Source organism: Thermobia domestica, chromosome 5 (assembly GCF_964235325.1).
Source record: "Thermobia domestica chromosome 5, izTheDome1.hap1.1, whole genome shotgun sequence".
Lineage (NCBI taxonomy): Eukaryota > Metazoa > Arthropoda > Insecta > Zygentoma > Lepismatidae > Thermobia > Thermobia domestica.
The window spans coordinates 82,132,373-82,152,601 of NC_137458.1; positions in this window are offsets into that span (position 1 = coordinate 82,132,373).

Here is a 20,229-nt window from a genome sequence, read left to right on the forward strand (position 1 = left end):
GATGTGCCGAGTGGTGTGACATGTTAAAACAACCAACAACTGATGATAATAGTGTGTAGACGGCTTCTTTGTCATTTAATTCTAAATACAATTTCCGTTAGCATTTTGATAAGGGAAATGTGTGGTAAAAGGACAGCATATAATACTAATCGAAAACAGCCAGCATTAGTATCTGCTTCATGGTTTCTGATGTATACTCTAAAGGACTTCCTTTTGTCCAAATTCATTCCCAATCATCATGGGAGGCATGGGTTTGGAGTAGGAAGAGGACAACATGAGTATATATATATATATATATATATATATATAGGCCTATATAAGTCCCATGAAGGAATTTGTAAAAGAAGAATGTAGTTTTTGTAGAAAATTATATTTTTGTTATATTGAGTCAATGATGAGAGAGTAAATTCTCACGTACTATACAGTTTAAAAGAAAATGTATTCCTAGAAAATTTCTCAGACGTGTCTGTTACTTCCCTTTTAGCATTTTTTTAATATTAGCGAATTAAAATCTTAAATCAAAGAAGAAAAAACAAATGCTCGTTTTTTTCAATCGATAAAAATACATCATTATAAAGTTTTCTGAATAGAAAACTCCATATTAATGTTAATACCCAATTGTTTATTCTGTCTCCTTGTAACTGTACCGTGCAATACTAATATATAGTTATAAATATTATGTTCATATGTATTCTTTTGCATTTTTTCGGTATTCGGTAGATTAGTATTGCGTATTGGTGCACTGTTATCAAACATTGAACATTTATCTTATTTGACAAAACATGCCTGACCATTACAATCTTTTCTCAAATAGCTCAGTATCATATTATCAGCTCTTAATTAAAGATATGTATTCTTCAAGTGTCTGAGTTAGAGTAACCAAAATGTCCTGGGATAGAGATATAATATAATATACGTATAATTTAGATGATAAAATAATAATTGATCATTGTGTAGTTGATTGTTAACCAATATTAACTAACAATAACCTTCATTAGTTCTTGAAATCTCATATTACTCACCTCCAAGTTCTCTTAAATTCCTAAATTAAGTTCTTTTTCAGTATTTTATTTGTTGTATTAATAAAATATCAATCTACATTTAAAGCAGATTGACCATGACGAATTGTTTTAAGCGTAAGTTGGAAGTATGGTTTCCTACATAAGACTCTTCTTTCAAGAAACAACACTTCATGGACTTCCAGAAATTGTGAAAAAGGGTCGTAGTGTTTCTGAAAGGTGAGTTATAGTAACTGACATCTTAACATTTAAATCAATATCTTAATCTTAATATGGCACCTATATAAAGTATCGTATCACTTCTAATATATTTGGCCCGTAGAATTTGTGTTCCCTCAAATATCAAATGAGAAACCTAAATCTTTTATATAATAGTCTTATTATCAGTACAAAGTTAGGAAGTTTTCCCGAATTCCCAGGTTATAATATTTAATTTACTAAATTAAATGTCATATAAACATACAGATACTTAAGAACTTAATGGAAGCCTCAGAAAGAGCAACTTACCAGATTAATATGACGTTGGACTACTTTTTATATTCAAAGCAGCTGTGATGTAATACGGAATAGAAATCTAGAGGTAGTGAGTGGCAACAAATGGAATATCACACAATCCCGCGTGCAGTGCAATAGTCAGTTTTGTGAGAGAAAACTTAGCTAAAGTCTGCGCCGGAGTTGTGTCTACAAAACGGACTCCAGATAATTAGTTATCTTCACAAGGACATTGTTGGTCGAATGGACAGGAAAATAGAGGCGTTCAACTTCATCTCGACGCGTCCAAATAACAATGTAACACATCAACTTATGTCAATAGGCGTATTATCGTCTATAAATACTTATATAGTCATTGCCAGGAAACCACATCTGATCTATAGAATGCACATTATTACTTAAAATGACGATCTAAACATAGTTAGTGACTCTACCGGTCAACAACAGCACAGGAATCACTGGAATGTAGGATATTTGCTAGATTATCCTGATTAATACAAAGAAGCCAAAGATATCCTTTTTCGGATGTGTCCCTGGTTTGTAATAAGAAGAGCAATGGCTCATCTCACCAAATCATTTTTTCCGGTCTTCAGTAGTCAATGTGCATAATTACCTCACCTTTGACATTGTGTTATAACGTTATGGTCCCTTAAACGCATTCCGACCTGTTCAATACCATCTCTTAGGTCCATGATATAAAACTGACGGAGAACTGTGATTATCGACGCAGGTTGTGGAAGGCACTGTGTGAGTTCTTCCGTCACTTGTACCACTGTCACAGGATGATCTCGAGTGACAATTCACTTTATTGCTAGCGACATCTTGCAGTAGCGTTTTTCTTCCCACCACTATCTCTCTTCACTGATGTGGATTTTCCGTGACATTTTTAGATCTTCATTATCTTACACACCATTCCTCACGACACACCCAACACTCTAAAATTTCATCACACTTGTACCACATAATAGAGGGCCAAAGGTACGCAGGGAAGCCTATCTCTCGCTGCTCATTGTACTGTATACTGCTGTTATACTCCTTGTCACGTATCAGAAGTTTGGTCTAACACTACCACCATCATTTCCGGTGCTTCTTTTGCTGCCTGACCATTGTCAACCCTGACATGGGAAATGTTTTCTTCATTAAACTGGTAGGCATATTTATAATTTTCAATTGTCTATTTTCATTTCTGAATTATTAACATCCCGTTGGAAAACAGGTTGGAAATTAATTGGTTAAACACATATATATTAGAGAGAAATAAAATGTAATTCCAAACTATATCACTCTCTCATAGCCAGAATTCAGATGTAAAAACTACCATACCATGTCAAAGTACTTTTATACCGAAGATTTCTTACTTCATGTTTCCCGTTTCTTCTTCAACGGGACGGGAACCGTAAAACCAACACTTTGTTATATGTGAAACCTGGTAATACCGCATGAAAATCAAAGTTAACATTTCCTTTTCTTTTTCAGTAAACAAACAAGTTTGTTTCCTTGTAGAGGATTGTCAAAATTGACAACGCTATGTTTTGCTATTCCCTCACGCAATCTATCTCACACAAACAACATTTCTACTTGTTCTGTGACGTGTGAAACAGAGTTGCAAGTGTTCTCCTTTACTGCAAATGTAGTGTAGGTACTTAAGTCGAAAGGAACTTCGTGATTGTTCCATCTGACAACTCTGATTTGCCTTTGAGTGATAAAAAGTTACCGTTACATTTGACATACACAAACTCTTCTATAAAGGATTAAGAGTGATTCGAGGAAAATTGAAACGTAGAGGATGAAATAAGGAAATGTTGGTATAATTATACCCTTACAGTTTCCTGGTTTCAGATAAAATAATCCTATGTTCGGATTAGCATTTGCATTTGAGTGTACCAGATATGATGGTGTGAAATGTGTTAGCTTGGAGTATCTGCTGGAAAAATAATTTTGAAGCAGAGTGATGAAAGAATTGTATTATCAATGGAGTTCCGATATGCAGGTTTCACACGTAAATATTGCTATTCTTTGATTCCAATCTATGGGAGTAGTTTTACAGTGATCCAAGTTGCTATATTTCAATGCCTGTAGAAACTAAGGTGTATTCATTTGGTATGTTACATAATATTGATGGATAGATTGGAAAATTTAACTGGAACCAGCTGCTACAATATTTATTCTCGCCACATAATTTCCAATGGTTAACATGATTTTGTTTATAAAGTGATAAAACCATAAAAGGAAACACACATATGATTTTCAGTATACAGAAAAGGAAATAATGGCTTAATTCAATGCAGAATAAAAGAATATAATTAACTATTAAACAAACATAAAATTAATAAAGAGATATAAAGGTAACCAAGAAAGTTCTGACGCTTTTTCATCCTATACTTTCGAACATCGATATGTCCCTAAAACGTACGTGGATGATCAAAAATAGCTCCTACCAGTATCGAAGACATTCTGCCAACGTTCGGGAAGGCTACGGATTCCATCGCGGTAGAACTTGGTGGGCTGTGAAGGGAAGAAGGTACCAAGTGCATTTTCCATCTCTATTAGGGATTTAAACTGGTGTCCTATAATTTGATTGTCCAAGGAATGGAATAGGAGATAATCAGATGGTACAATGTCCGGGCAGTATAGCAGATGCAATAGTGTTTCAAATCCAAGGCGGAGAATAGTGTCCAGGGTCATCCTATCCACGTGGAGCTTAGCGTTGTCCTGTAACAAGAGGATGTCTTTACGTTTCAGAATTGGTGGCTACAAAGTTTTGAGTTTACTTGAACACGGCTCAACTGCCGACAGTGCACAATTCTATTGATGTTCTGATCAACTGGTAGCAGTTCGCGCCACGATGCCGAGAGTAGACCACCAAAAACACAGGAGGACCTTCTTCTGGTGCAGAGCTGGTTTCGGCTGTTTTGAAGCTGGTTCATGGGATGCTAACCAATGATGACCAATGGAGCCTCGTACAGGGCGAACTTCTCATCACAAGTCAATACCCTGTCCATAGATCGTTCCTTCCTGAGACGAGACAGCAAAGAAACATAGGTGTCTGCTCTCATTGCTTTCAGACCCATGGACCCAATTTTGAGTGCTTCGTAAGTTGATGGAAGTCCTACCGAATGGTTTCTTCACTCACACTGATTTGTAGTTCCAGTTCCTCTCATGTCTTGCTATTATCGCCTCAATTACTGACTGAAGATCTTGCTTTTGTACATGTGTTGGTCTTCCGGTATGTGGTGCGTGTTAGGGTGTTTCATCACCGTCCTTAAATTTTTTAAGCCACCACTGCACTGTCCACTTGTCATGACACCCTCACCAAACGCCTGGTATATCGTCTGCTCCGATACAGTGGCATTTGACCCCAGTTTGAACTCGTACAGCATACACGTCCTTATGACTCTCTGTGGAGGTCCCATGTTCACTCTGTCCTTACGGAAGCTCACGGTGTAACTGAACTGCTACAACCAGGTAGCATGTTGAATATACCCACACCAACAACTGATGTTCACTTTATCTGCAATCACATTCAATCCTCGATGTGAGAGCCAAGGGAACACAGACCTGAACAAAAGCGATAGGAATTTCTTGGTTACCATTGTACACAATTACACTAATAATAATAATAATAATAATAATAATAATAATAATAATAATAATAACAATAATAATAATAATAATAATAATATAAACATAAATTAAAAGGCAATAGACAATGGCAATGGCAATGTCTTCGCAGACAATATAACCCGGGCTGCTGGTATGAAAGGCGAGAGCGTTAACACTACATTACGAGGGGTCAGAAGCACTTCAATTGAATATAAAAATAAAAGTAATTCATAAAGTAGCGTACGAAAGAAACTCCACCAACAGTTTGCCAATTGTGGATCTCGGATTTAATTTTTGGTGCGATAACCTTGACTTTTGAAGGTTACGCATTACCTTGGTAGTAAAGAGGATGCTAAGATCCAACCACAGAAACAAACTGCTAACTCGTTTTCGCAGTCCGAAATATTCTCTGAGGTCTCGTAATTATATTCCGTATATTCTATAAAATAACAGAGAATACTTACGAAGACAACATATTCTTCCCAATAATTACGACTACAATTAGAAAATAAATAGGAATATGTACGACGGCTTGCCTTATACGAAATGCACTAAATAAGTTTGTAATCGAAATTAGTATTTAATGATATATAAATAAAATTGTCCAAAAATTTTAAAGCAGGCAGGTTATTTTGATCAATCGTGTTCTAACCTGCTTGGCATTAAAAACACATCTGTTAAAAGAAGTAGCAGCTAATGACGGAGTTCAGGGAAGAGCTTTTCAACACAACACCTACTATAACAACATGTTTGGCTACTAAGTTAGTATACACATTTCTCTGAATGACGATGCGTCTAGGTTACTGGCACATACAAAAATCATAGATCCTTTGGAATCTCTAATAATATTTCACAAGGCTGACTAGACAGAATGACAAATTTACTAATTAAATTTCAAAACACTCTGCGAAGAATGTATATGAGCATACAAAATAACAAAACGCAAGAGTATGATTGAGAACATACCTTTTTGCTCATAGTTGACAAGTGAATAACAAGGTGATCAGAATTTTTACTTGCAAAAGCGGGTCGCATACCAATCGGCGACTGGAGGGGAGTAAATATCTGACTTTCAGATTGCATTTTGGGACTTGTCTATGTTTTCCATTTACATAATACACAATTTACATAATAAACAACGATTCTAACTTAAGTACTACCCGACAATACTTTTAACTACTAATAAACTACTTACCTCATTCTTCAATAGTCGTTATTCTTTACTATATAATCTACCGTAACTTTCAGTGTTTTTTGGGGGGTGAATGGATCTTTTTCACAGTTCTTTGCTTTCACTCAACAGTTTGTAGAATTTAATACAAGACTGTTCAAAATTAATCTTAGTGATCAGCATAGCCTTCAAGTATCTATAGACAGCTGGATTTTCTCTTTTGTCCACAAAGCATTCAAAGAAGTTCCGTTGAAACATTAGTCCCGGGTAAACAAAGAAGGAGCTTCATACCTTTTAGAAGATTTGAGTACGGTACGATATTAGAACAGAAATAGGAAATATACTTCTACCCAGCACTTTTCAGAAGATACTCTATTTGAGTTCCACTTAGTAAATATTGGTGTTGAAAAGCAGCTACTCTTTTAAATACACTAATTTATCGTAAAGATCAGTATCAATTTGAACGAAAGGACTAATTTTGTGAATGAAGTCTACAGCTTTTTATATATCCTGCCAACATGGCACACCTTTAAGCGTAATCTAACCAATTTGCTTCAAAGTTTCAAGGGATTTTATCCACTTATCTAAATGATAAACTACAGTTTGATAGGAAGTATTAACATACTGGCGAAAGCTAATTCAGAAATAAAACCTCTCCTATCCAAATTCTGAAGAATCTTTGTCACAGGTGCTGAAATAATGCAATATTCAGATTTTGAACCTAAATTTTTCTTTAAATCGTATAAAACAGAAATTACCTCAAAATTAGTAAATAATTGAATTTGTACTTCCTCTACTGTGGAATGGAAAGTTGAGGAAGTAAAACTATATCTCTAATAAACAATTTTAAAAGAAGAATGTGATTACAAGCTGGTATTCTTCATCATAATCAAAGAAAGACTTGAGGGATAGAAACATCATCAGAAGGCGTTCAACAGTAGGGAGAACGGAAAGCCATCTAATTTTACTACATCCTAATATCTGTTTATATTCTCCATCGATCACAAAATTCTTTAAGACTTTCAACTCGAACAGTATACAAATAGAAATACAAATATATATTTGACACTAATATCAATACCAAGAGGGAACACATCAGCTGCCGTCTGAATAGTATTGTGTATTATATAAGCATTACAGCCAACGCCTATTAAGTTATGGTCCAAATTATCTTGAAGTTTTGTAAATACAGTGATCACGCCACTTCTTGAAACGCCCCAAAAATTAGAGTTTGTGTTATCTACACATATGACAGCAAATTATTTTTTTTATCCCGAGTTCTTTCAAATATTCTGTTAAGAAGGAAGTAATGATTTCAACTGTTTCTCCAGGCAATGATAGGAGATATAATAGTTTAACCTGAATACCTTAAGTAGTTAGAAAATATCTTACCAATAAAGGAAATACGTTAATCTTCATGTGATTTCAAGCATCAGTCATAATAGAGACACAACTAGACTTTTGTAAATGATGTACTTCAGACAATACAAATAGAGTCAAAACATTTTGCACAATAGCTTCTTTTGTACGGCCGCACGTAAATTTTGTCTCGAAAACACACTGCACAAGTTTCGAACTACAGTCTAAAGATCTAAGAGATAGATTATGTTTCCTTGTAGGGTATGTAAATGCAACTTCTGCAGCTGCCACCAAATGTTTCACTTTTGAAAGACTTTGAAATAGAACTGGAGGACGCACTAGCACACACATTTCTTTTACGCACTTGCCCCACTGAGACAATAACAAGGCAGGGGTATAACGTAAGCGGCCAAACACCTACGCGATTTAGAAAGGGATTGCAATAATATAGCATTAGATGGTCTGGTAGTCTCATTTATAATATTAAATATTGTAGGATTTTTATATTTGAACGTGCGATAGCAGAGCTTACTACTTTATTTTCTCATAAGAAAAACAATTAAACAAAAATTAAGCTAAAAAAATTTTTGCGGTGCACAAACACCGTATGCGTGAGTTTAATCGGGTTTCTTCCGTTTGTTCCCACTTTCTTCATTATACTATTTCACTAATTTCTCACCACCATCTCCTTTAGCCTAGCCGCCATACCCGTGGGGACGTGAAATCCAAAGATTTAATTTCATTTTTCAAAACCGAAATTACTGAAATAATGAATCATTTCAAGACAGCCAGAGCCATCTGGTGCTCGATTGCTGCGATCCTTTGCTAATTCGCGTAGACGTTTGGCTGTTTACGTTACACCTCTCTCTTCCTATTTTCTCTTGCTTGCAGAAAGAAACTGTATACTCATAGATGAGGCTGTGTTGAAGAGGCAGTGTTGTCAGATTCTCAGCGCCGTAATTCCCACATGAACATTCAGAAATTCCATACACGGCTGAACCTTTCCTGCGAATGCTGCTACGGAAGAGTGTAGAATTTGCATTGACCATTTATATTTTGAATAACACTAGTTAACAAATTTAAACTTTTTGTTTGTTACATGAGAAAAATCACCTGATCTTAAAGGAACTTTTTGCGCTGAATTGGAATATGCACTCGGTTTCTCTCCATCACGTACAGTTTTCCCGTAACAGATGGATTTTCGGGAAATTCCCTCAAAAATTTCCCTTTTTCAGCTATTTTATTCCCCTAGCTCCTGTCCCCTTACATATAGTAACATAGAAAATATACCTAAGTATACCTTGATTTAGATTTAATAAACCCTAAAAGTTTCGTAAAAATCGTTTTGTTCTTTCTAGAGAAATAAATATATTTCTATGTATACTGTGTGCACTGTTTATTGCACCTGATAGTAATGCTTTCAGATCTCCTGAGTTGGCGAAAAACGATTTGCTTTATTACTACAAACACAGACATAAAAATTAATATTTACAATAGTCAACAACACACTTGTATTGCTCTTTTTAAATTAGAAACGTGTATAAAAATAGAATGTACTTCCAACGTATATTTTTTTAAAACGTACAGTATATGTATATCTTAATACATATATATATATATATATATATATATATATATATATATATATATATACTAGCAGCGTTCACCCCGCTTCGCTGCGGTCACCCCGGAACGCAATAAACTTTGTTACTTAGATAATTTTTACTTTTTCGCTTTCAAGTGATATGATAAAAACCATAGAAGATTGCACTAATGTTAACATTATATCGCCTGTCATTTATGTTAACCCGCCCCGCTTCGCTGCGGTCACCCCAACCCGCCCCGCTTCGCTGCGGTCATCCCGGAACGCAATAAACTTTGTTACTTAGATAATTTTTACTTTTTCGCTTTCAAGTGATTTATAGCGCCTGTCAGTTATGTTAACCCGCCGAGTCACAGGGTCATGCGGGTTGCATATAAATACGTTTATTTTTATACCTATGATGAACTAATAACAAAGGATTTGTACGTATGGACACCTGAATGGTCAATTATCTCAAGACACTGGTAATTGAAAATTAAAGTGATATGATAAAAAACATCTAGGGTCCAAATCCTAACAACCCCCCAAAAATGAAAGAAATCGGTTCAGCCGTATTAGCGTGATGAGCGGACAAAGGATTTTTTGTACGTATTGACACCTGATTGGTCAATTATCTCAAGACACTGGTAATTGAAAATTAAAGTGATATGATAAAAACCATCTAGGGTCCAAATCCTAACAACCCCCCAAAAATGAAAGAAATCGGTTCAGCCGTATTAGCGTGATGAGCGGACAAAGGATTTTGTGCGTTCTCTTTTATATATATATATATATATATATATATATATATATATATATATATATATATATACAATTCTCCAAGTTTTTTCGTTTTGTTCATGAAATGGTTATCAATATTTGTTATCAAATGTAACAGAATGCAAAAGAAATTCCACTTCCCGAGCCCCCTACCAACTGGGAAGAGATATGGCCAAAAGACTCTGATGATGATCATGACCTTGATGAACCATCGACATCAACATGTACAACCAAGGATCCAACGTTCATCCCTGACTGTGTTCGCGAGCCACATTTCATCCGGCAATGTGAACTTAATGACCTAGTCCGTGATTTGCACCTGACAAAACAAGAGGCGGAACTTCTGGGATCAAGGCTCCAGCAGTGGAACTTATTGGATGCAGAAACGAACATATCAGTGTACAGGAAAAGGCATGTTCAATTTTCAAGCTATTTCTCAATGCAAGATAATGTGTGCGTATGTACGGATATAAATGGGTTGATGGCGGAGCTAGGAATTCCTTACGTTCCAGAAGAATGGAGGTTATTTATCGACGCGTCAAAGGTCAGCCTTAAAGCTGTCCTTTTACATAATGGAAATAAAAACCTTCTATACCACTTGCGCACTCAGTGAAGATTAAGGAATCCTATGACACCATGTCAACTTTGCTAAATCTTATAAATTACAAGGACCATTGTTGGCAAATATGTTGTGATCTCAAGGTAGTTGGTATTTTATTAGGACTGCAGTGCGGTTACACGAAGTACAAATGTTTTTTATGTTTATGGGATAGCCGAGTTGATGACAAACATTATGAAGTGAAGGAATGGGAACCTAGAGTGAATTACGTACTTGGAGAACACAACAGGTACACGCGCCTAATTACAGTGTTACATAGTATATACGTTTTACAGATTATATAGATTAATATAACTTTTGGTAATAATTACATTCGGTTTACAGAATTAATAGACTTCTTAAAACTACTTAAATCCATTGCCAGTATGTCAAGGTTGAAAGTTTCTTTTACTAACGTGTTGTAGGTTACACTAACTCTGCATATAGGAGATCTGCTTAAGACGTTTGTTTTCGCTGTCATACAAAAAATGTATTTTTCAAAAGAGTACGCAATTTAGTGGATGATACTTGGATACATATTTGTTCGTTAAGAGCACAACTATCTATTTTGCCATGAAAGAGTTTGTGTAAAAATAATAAGTCAATATTTTTCTTTTCCTGAGTTCTAATATTTCAAATTTAAAATTTTCAACAAGGTTAATGTAACTTTCAAATTTCGGGTAAATTTTGTTTTGTTAAGTGTAAGAAGCCTTGAAAACTTATTTTGAGTACGCTCAATCAAGAATGAGTAGTCGATAGCACAGAACATAGTGCACAAGAATCGAACGACGGACTTCCGGGACCATATCTCTCATCATTTAACACTAGGTATTTATGATACAGACGGTGGGCGCTTTAAATTACAAAATCGATGTAACAGAGAAGTCAAAAAGTAAAGAGGTTAGCAATTTCGTGCACTAGGGTTTGGTATCACACTTACTATCCAGAGCTGTATTACTGTCGTCTGCGCACTTCTGTGCAAGGTGTCACTCTTATTCCCACGTTAGTAGTTGCAGTGTAGTAGACCGTTAAACATGACAGCTCCATTATCAATCTTTAAGAAGGAGGAAATGAGGGCAGTGATTTGCTTTTTGTTTGCGGAAAGTATTAAACATGCGGAAATTATTCGTCGAATGGAAACGCAGTATGGTAACAGCTGCTTATCGCGAAGCATAAGGCATAAAGTGTTGGCCATCTTCCGTAAACATTTGGCCCGTTATCTTCGCGAGGGAGATGGATTTTTACAGCAAATTGTTACTGTAAATGAAACTTGGGTACGTCATCACGAACTACAAAGTAAGGCTGTGAGGATGGTTTGGAAAAATCCATCATCACCATAAGTTAAGAAATTTAAAAGTAACCATTAGGTAGTCAATGATACGGCGCAAAACTTGCTCCCGACGAAATCAAATACTTGTAAAACATTGGGAAAAGTGCGTTGAAGTGAAGCGCAATTATGCAGAAAAATAATGTATATTTCAGTTTTCTATCATTAGGATAAATATACCTCTTCTCTAAAGTCGCTTTACTTTTTTAACTTCCCTTCTTACATATCTGATACAAAGAGTTTTGAGGTAACTGTGATATTTTTGTTCATCATTGTTTTTTTAAGTGAACAATGCTATTATTATTAAGGAATTAATTACTAGCTTCTCTTCATCATGCTAGGTGGGGTGTTCTAAACTAACTAGAGATGGTGTTTATAGGAAGATCATCATGCTCATGGACATAGTTTTGCAGCATCATTTCAAGACCATCTTGCGATAAGTCGAACACATCAACAACACAGGATTCTTAGTGTTATAATAACACACAAAAGTTATAGTCAAGTTGAGCACACTGGCATGTTAAAATTACGTGAACTAACATTATTTTTTTACTACGTGTATATTACATTCGAATACAGCTTAAGGTATTATGGATAAGGAAATTTAAGAAGTCACACGTCTTTTTAACTTCGCAAATATAACTTCGCAAACAATTTCCAGAACAACACACAACGAAAATTTAAAATGTATTATTCTTTATACTCTAAGGTGCAAAATTTCGATCACCACAAAATTAATATTATTTTTGAAGATACGCCTTCAATAAAGGTAATTGCATATGCCAAGATAATCTGTATATTTAAAAGATATACAGTTCGAAGACATCCTCATAAAAGTAGCTATAATCAAAAGACCTAATATAATTCAATCAAAAATTATCTAGTTCGCCTTATATCTAGAGAACTACATACAGTGTAACGAAACCTAAACTATAATATGATGTGCTTATTCTGTAGAAAATACGAAAACTCGATCAAAAGACCTTCCAAAATTTTGTAGCCCCTGATCGAAGATCCAATATTTTACACTCTATCAAAAATTGTCTTGTACGCCATATATATGAAGAGCTACATACAGTGTAACCAAATGAAACCATCACTTGACTCAATATGATGTGTTTGTTCCATAAAAGAGATACGAAAACTCGATTTACGGGCCTATAGAACGTTTGTGCCCGCTGATCCTAAAACTAATTATTGGCCAAGATCGCAATTTTTTAATTATTTTATGTATCATTCCTGAAATTCTCGCCGAGATCGCATTCTTTCCTTTACTTTTGATCATTTCTAAAGTTCTTGTTTACGGTATAATTTAAGTTGTTATATCTGTAATCTACTATGATTTGTAGGTAACTATTATCGTATTGGAACATCTCTAATATTTGACCTAAAATCTAAAATTAGATAGATACGTGGCAAGAATGATATCAGATAAAATCACGAAGTCTTTCTCAACCTCAAATATAAACAATGTAAAGGAAGGCAAATTCTAATTTTACCTGATTGTGTGGATAGCTTCATTGTACAGTTTCCTTTTGGGATTTCTTCGAATGAAAAGAAAGAGATCATGCTGGCAAAAATGTTCATGATCTTAGTCTGAAGAAAAGAATAATTTAATCTGATAGATCAGTTGCTACTGTAACAAAGAAGGGATTGGCTAGATATGGCCGCCTAGTGATCTTCAAAGAAAATATGCACAACTATTGTTTGTGACATAAGATACAGAATAGTAGATCCTGAAGAAAATGAATATCCTTAAATGATGTAGTAAGTTTTTCCTTTCTTTTTTTTGTAGAGGTGAATAAAAAATAAATGATTGCACAAAGAAGAAACGATGTAACTGTTGTTATTCAAAATGATGGTTAAGAAAATTATTGAGGAAAAAATGTTTATTATATGATTTGTCATATATTTGTAATATTTTTGGTTTAAAATTATTTAGCTATGCTGTGTTTACTTATTGCAAAATGTATATGTGTGGTAATTTGAACTATTACTTTCCATGTTTTGAAGTAATTATTATTAAAGAGCTAATTTGGGAAGTTGTTTAGAAAAGCTATTACATTAACGTTTATTACATCCAAGTATATTCCAGCTTAGCAGAACAAAGTTAATTTTGAAGATTTCGGTTGATTAGTGCTCAGAGTCACTTTCAGCAGCAAGGCTGTATTATAAACGAATCTATAGTTTGGCGCCAAATCCGAACAACATTAACTCCCACCGACAATCGGACTAGGGTCTCCTGCACCAGAAATTTATGAAGAAACACTTAGAACTTTTCAGTTTTCCTTAACGAACCTAAATTAAATATTTCGAATAAAGTTTTTTGTAGAAAGAATATGACACCACTACAGGTACAAAATTCTTGTAGTTTCCCTAGCAATGAAAGATTTAATCAGATATCCTTGTAAATGTGAATTTCAAGATAATTTTGCTTTCTTGATTTTGTTAAAAATATACTTATTGTCAATTAAAGTAACTAGCATTGATGGATGTGCACAATTTAATAACGTAAGTAATAGTTTTTGAGGTAGGAACTTATTTGGACACATAACAAATTCCTAAATATCACATGCCAACAGCATTTTTTCTGTGAAATTAATTTTCAAAATCTAACTTCTTATTAAAAAAGTTATATTTTTCTTTTGGTTATTTCAAGGATCCTTTGGTTCATTCTGTTCAGTCTATGTGTTACCGCAACAGTTTTAGTTATATTGAAGTCTTGGAGAAAATATCAGGATAATCCCACTGTACTAACAATTAATCGGAAACGAGATGAATGGGAGTTTAGAGCACCATCCGTAATTGTATGTAATGATCCTATATCAAAAAGTCGACTAGTCAAGAAATTTGTCAAGAAGTAAGTATTCAAATTTTGTTATATGTACCATGGATATTAAGTTACATTTTACAAAATAACAATATCATATTAATCATATTTTAATTTCATTTATTAAGTAAAATACTTAATATTTCTAATAATGTTATCCTAATGAAATAATGATTGACAAGGCATTTTAAATTACACAGATATTATAGTCCTTATCCTTGGTATTTCATCATTAAAATCTTTCTTATATTCTGTACATTAGTATTTCCAGAGGAAATATAATTGCCTAATTTGAAACAATGAATTCAGAAATCCAATAACAATAATAACATTAAAAATAGGTAATTCCATACGAAATGCTACACATGTGTATATACAACGGAATATCCAACACAATCTTACCTTCTATAATTATTTTATTAGGTAGTTTACAATGTACCATGCATGCAGTAAAGAACTTCAAAACCGGCAATACATATAGCTCATTACAAATGCAATATTTAATTAAGGTAGTAAATTTTACCAATACCTAACTGCTTCATGTTACAGAATGCATGTTGGTAAAAACACTATAAAGCCTGATATATTGTTAGCGTTTATTGAAAAGAAATACATAAAAATCAGCCATACCAACCGATATACCTCACTGAATACACCAAATTTTGTCAGTGTGAAAGCTCAGTGCAATGTTTGAGAAACATGAGAAAAAAAACAAGTTATTCTGTAAACCTAAAGATTAAAGTTGGTCGAAAACCGTTGAATCTATTGAAACTGATACTGAAATATATCTCATTAGGTTTTTGATCACGACACTTACAAGACGACGTTACATAGTACAGAGCAATAAGATATAACACAAAATTTTGATTAACTCGAACATTTTATTTTCTATTTGACTAAAATATTCTCCAAAGATAAGACGTAGGCCTATATCAGTTAATAGACCATGTCAAGCTGTATTAATTACAGGGTAGGCACGTACACTATTTGCTGCATAAAGGCCGTAGCTCCAGACAAGTGTTCTTTTAATAGAACACACTAGGCCAAGGAACGAAACAAGTTGGGAAATTACGATAACTTCTTTGATGTTGAAATTCTTAGGTTTGACCTGCACTAATGTTCTGAAAGCGAAGAAAAGTGGTATTGGTGCAGATCAGCTGGTGTTGACAGGATGTGTTAGGGTTGCAGTGCCTTGTCACATTGGAATACATTCGTAATGGAAAGTGGCAAAGGTGAAGATTTGCGGGTGGAAACCACGGTCTATGCGTTAGGTGTGGTTTCTACGCATAGACCGACATCAATCACTTAATTTAAAAGAAAACATACTGCCAAGGAGTTTTTAGAACAGCTGATTCAGAATCTGACGTCAAATTGCAAAATTTAAAATGGGGGATCCAATATAGTGATTACAATTACAAAATGTCCTCTGCTTTGAAATTCTCTACAATTATCCTAGAACAATTATAGTTGGCAGAGGTTGCAGACCAATTTGAAATTAATTTCTATGTTTTTTAATGGATAATCTGTGCTTATATTGAATCCGCCAGTTTGAATATTGTAATTTTGACGTCAGATTCTGAATCAGCTTTTCTAAACCCCCCCTGGAAGTATGTTTTCTACCCAATTAAATGAATGTTTCCTGTCATTCCTTGGAGAGCACCCCTAATGTTGAAAGGGTAGTTTGCACCCTTAGGTTTTCACCATTGCCGAAACAAAATAGTACGTATGAATGATTTTTCAGTGTTGTACAAGTATTCAAAGTGTCATTCAGATCGGTGAGTGACACATCCGCTAGTGTCCTAGTGAGAATTTCATACTGGCCGATCATAGCGGAGAATGTATTTTCTATTTTAGATCATAGTAGTTTCATTACAATAAAAAAATCTAGTTTCTGTAGCAAACTGCATGATACGTAAATATACTGAAATATCTTAGAAATCAGCGTTTTTAACTACTTTACTTATTTTGCGAACACACCTAAAGTTCATACCAATCCGATATAACAGTCACAAGCAGTTGGAACTTTCCAGTGCTACTAAAATAAGTAGAATATATGTTATTTGAATAATTATGACAGTAGAATAACTGTATTCGTATATCAGAATATAAATTTTAAATTTCCAAGCAACTTGACATTAATGTTTGTGACATGTTATGGTATTTGGTTCTTTATTCATATACATATTATTATTATTATTATTATTATTATTATTATTATTATTGCTTTGGTACTAAAATCTAATATACGACTTATCTTTGACGGTTTTTGTTTAGTAGTTGATTAACCTGAAAATGATTAAAATTTCACTGTCAAACAATCAGTGACGATACGTTTACGAACTATTTTTTGTTATTGTTATACCTCATACAGTGTTGGAAGAACCGTTTTTTACACTTTCTTATCAACGTTGTGGGATGTACCTAAGCCCTTTGATATCAAACTATTATAAAATAATTTTTTGATTCCTTTTCAAATATTGTTGTTATTTGTACAAATATTAAGCTTCCAAATAATGTTTCATGTTTAGAAATATGATTAATTCTAATTTGTCCAATTTCGTAGAACATTTGGGAAAATAACGAAAGAGAAAACTGACCTTTATTTAGAGTATATTGAGGCAATAGCAAACATAAATGTAACAAACTTTAAGGATGTCAAAAAATTTGGGGAATACTATATTCCATGTAATGAATCTTTGGGGAAGATCAGAGAACAAGTAAGTAGTAACATTCATTTTTTTTCAGTGTGAGTAATGGTGTCATCAGACACTGTCAGTGTCAGTGACAGTGTATGATAAAACCAATATGTTCAGTTAATTGTCGAAACTGTTATTTATAATAATAATATTTTTTTTTCTAAAATAAATGTGACTTCGTTCAGTGATTTGTATTTCTGGTTTAAATTATTTAAGGTAGCAAAGCTAATATGAAACAGGTAGTTATTGAATTATTACCCAATTTTAATTCCTACGAAAGACATACATTAATCCGAGCAACTTATGTAATATATTATTTTTTATTATACGTGAATGATTGTTATTGGTTGTAGGAGATGTTTGCTTAATTTTAAGTTGTGTTTTTTTAAAAACACTTTTGTCCCTGAATATTTTACATCTTTTACTTACGTAACATTTTACTAATTATCTTGTACCTAACCGCTGTTCTAGTGGGTTTCTAATTTAAAATACACAATGCCCTACAAAAAGCAGGAAATTTATTGTAGATTCTGTAATATGAGGTAGACACACTTCATTTCATTTAAATTTTACTGATACTGTCACTTGAATGTTCATAAATCAAAGGAAGTGTTCAAAATGATTCCATTTGGCTTCCACACAGCAGCGTAGACGTTGTAACCAATTTCCGGTAGCATTCTGTATACTTTGAACTATAACGTTGTTCCAGGCGTCTGCCAGTACAGCTTTCAGGCCACCAATGTTTGTGATTTCTCTCCTGTGTTCTTGAACCTTCTGTAGCAGTATATCCGAAATGCAGAAATCCATCATGTTGAGATCCGGACTTTTAGATGGCCAGTCGTTAGGTTCGATCAAGTCAGGAGTGTTAATTCTTATCCATGTCAGAGTATCGATTGCTTTGCAAACGGGAGGGAAATTATTGAGGAAATGTAAGGGTAAAAATTTACAAAATACTCGCTAACCGAATTTCAAGATTTCTTGTAGCTGGTTCCACTGTTGTCACATAGGTCCCAGTCAAAGCATTTTGTAGTGTGTTGTCAAGGTACAATGAAAATCTGAAGTCGCTGGCGGCTATACAAATAGAGCAAGATAAAATTCTGATAAAGATACACATGAAAGGTTGACACTTTTTACGCTTCAGAAGCAAATATCAACAGTTATGTCGGATCTACAGCTCCCCTAATTATTCTATTGAAACTTTTATGATGCAGTCTGTAGGCTGCTGAATAGTCTTTCAGATAGTACGTTTGTTCCAATGTAGCCAGAAAGGGGGAAATAATAGATTGGAAAAAAGGAAATTTTATGAATCTTTTACCTAAAATCGAGTTTTAAAATTATCTGTAGCTGGCATCACTGCTATTAGACACACGCAAACCATTTACAGAACATGGTTTATTATAAACCTCAACTGTACTTCCCGTAATTATCCTACTGAAACCTTTTATGATGCGTTACGTAGGCTAAGGACGAAGATTTGAGGCAGTTGCAGTTTGTTCGAACGTAGCCAACGAGAGGGAAATAATAAAAAATAATCCAAAATTTTCTCGAATATATCCTACAACTATCGTGGCGATATTTAAGAACCAAAGCTTCTAATTACAAAAAAAAAAAAAGATTACGGTAAACAGAAAACTAGGGAAAAACTAGAAAAATCAAGATTTAGAACGTAAATACGAAAATTTAGTGCTTCCCCTATTTACCTCATTTTAACGATGTGTACCTGCTTTTCTTCAAAAGAACCAGTGTTCGACTGGAGTAAGTTGAGTTGCGCTCGGACGTATAGGTATGGATTTATAAAGAAAAATTTCGAAAATTTGGAATTTGATTGCCCCAATTTAAAGAAATTTTAATTTCTGTAGCTGGCTGTACTGCACGCGCGCCGGTCCAATTGATGTCAACAATTAGGTATGTATCCGAGATATCTATCTGACAAGTTTTAAGGAGATCTTTTTACAACGAAGGGTGCTGCAGGGGAAAAAAAGAAAGAAAAGAGAACTCAAAATTAGAAAATTTTCGAATTTTTTACTTTGCCGTGAAAATTGAGAAGGAAATTCGATACTCAGAAGATAAAAACTAACATGATAAACTATGGTCCATCTATATTTGTCCAAAAAATATCCCGGTATCTTAATTAGTGTCAACACAGGAGCGAATAAAAAAGTGACACACCCGTGTGTGCCACTTTGGCCACCTGGATCCGAAAGGGTTAATTATATACAAACTATGAATATAATACAACCATTATTAATTGCATTAGACTTATAATTAATGTTATGATAAATTGCCAGGTTAATAATATACATGTAAAGCATTTTGCATGAAATATTCTAAATATATATTTTCTACTAATTTCAATTAACAGGTGGCAGAGACTCCTAAGTCGCCAGTATTACATGGTAATACCAAGGCTCCATATGAGAAGATCCCTATGAGAACTCAGCTAGGACTTTGTTATGCAGTTAATTCAGCACTTACTCCAAGGTTAAAATATATAAATGGAGTCAATTTTCTGACTTATAATAGATATAATATCTTATTTGTTAACTGACTTTTTAAATGTTTCCTTAATATAATGTAATATAACCTTTATTGACTAATTAACAATTTATAATGAAGACTTTGGTTAAGACGATTAGATGGGTATAAACATATTATTTTAGTTTTCGTGGTAAATATGTATCACGAATACTACATCATGACATATGACCATATTTGCCCAGTTAGTATTACGCTTCTATTATGACCTCGTATCAATACACTAATAACGTTTCT